The sequence below is a fragment of the Clupea harengus genome, chromosome 11, assembly GCF_900700415.2.
Source record: "Clupea harengus chromosome 11, Ch_v2.0.2, whole genome shotgun sequence".
In the NCBI taxonomy this organism is placed as follows: Eukaryota; Metazoa; Chordata; class Actinopteri; order Clupeiformes; family Clupeidae; genus Clupea; species Clupea harengus.
The window spans coordinates 28,922,002-28,923,524 of record NC_045162.1 but is presented as its reverse complement, the minus strand read 5'-3'; positions in this window follow the sequence as shown (position 1 = coordinate 28,923,524).

The following is a 1,523-nucleotide window of genomic DNA, read 5'->3' as shown; positions in this document are numbered from 1 at the left end:
ACGCATGTGTGTGGTGTTGTGTGTCGTGCTGTGTGACAATAAAACATGACTTTGACTTGAAATGTGTGAAGGTCTGCAGACAGGAAAGGTCTGGCTGACCATTTGCTTGTTAATGAACATGGCACAAATATGATACATTCTTGTGGGGAGGAATTCACATGAGTTGCAATTACATTTACATTTACATTTAGTCATTTAGCAGACGCTTTTATCCAAAGCGACTTGCATATGTGCGACTTACAATGTATACACATTTTACATTTACACTGATGGAGCAATTAGGGATTCAGTGTCTTGCTCAAGGACGCAATTACTTAGAAAGTATATGAAAAAACAATATTCATATTACATATGACATAATAATGTAGGCGCCACATTGGCCTTCGGTTCCTACATCTGGTCAAGGTGGAAATCATCTGAGTTTTATCAAAGAAGTTCCAACCAATTGATTTCTGGTGTCACCATCCTTCCTCTTGTTTACCTAGGGCTCTTACTGAAAACTCGATGTGTGCAAGAGCTAGTGTAAAACTCGAGATCCTCTCCAGGGATTATAGGCAAGAGTTTCGCTAGAACCCTGGAGAATGATGTTTTTTTTGGTCACTGCAGACTTCTGTATCCGCTGGCCATGAATGGAACTTCCTCTCGGCAGAACCCAGCTGAAAAGGTAAAGGGCTGCCAAACCCACCAAACAGCTGCTCGTGAACAGCACCAATGGTGTGTATCATTTACCCTAGAAGTTCAAATTCAGAGCTGGGAATGACGTCACACCCAAGTTGACCACATTCCAGTAACAAGTCGGAAAACAAATGCAATACCAATTGTTGCTGTTAGCAATTGCTACCAGATGTTAGCAATACCAGTTGATACAATCATACAAACACACACGCATACAAATACTGTACCAACATATCCACAGTAGAAGTTGGACAGTACTGTGTGTAGGACTGATTGCTACAAATAAGACATAAGTGCTAATAAAGTTAATGCGCGGCCGCAGCCATCATCTTAGATTCTGGAGTTGGTTCGTCTGGTTGGAATTCTGACCGATTTCCAAGTACAACTGGAACGCAGCACAACAGCATAGTCCGAGGTGTCTGTCTGTCGTGATGAAGATAGGTGCATCGAGAGATGGGTGGGCCAGTATGGTTGCATTCACTTGGTGTCAATGAACTCTTTAGCTCTCGCCATCCATTCCACGGCATGCTCAGCAGCTTCACCTTTGAGTGCCTCACAGAAAGGACACATGAGGTGGACACCGTCCAGTAGCTGCTGGAAGGTCTGTGACACATTTTTCAGGCCAAAAAGGCATATGAAGGAACTCACCCAACAACCCAAACAGTCTTGGGAAAAATCCTGGTGGTAGCGGAACGGATGAGGTCCACCTTTTGAACAGCCACGATGATCTGGAGCTGCTGAGTGAGCATGGGAGTGATGTTCAAGTCTCAGCATTGATGAGGCGGTGTTTCTTAACATCCACCAAAGGGCCTTTGGTGCACAGGAAACCCTCACCCAGCAGGGGCGTG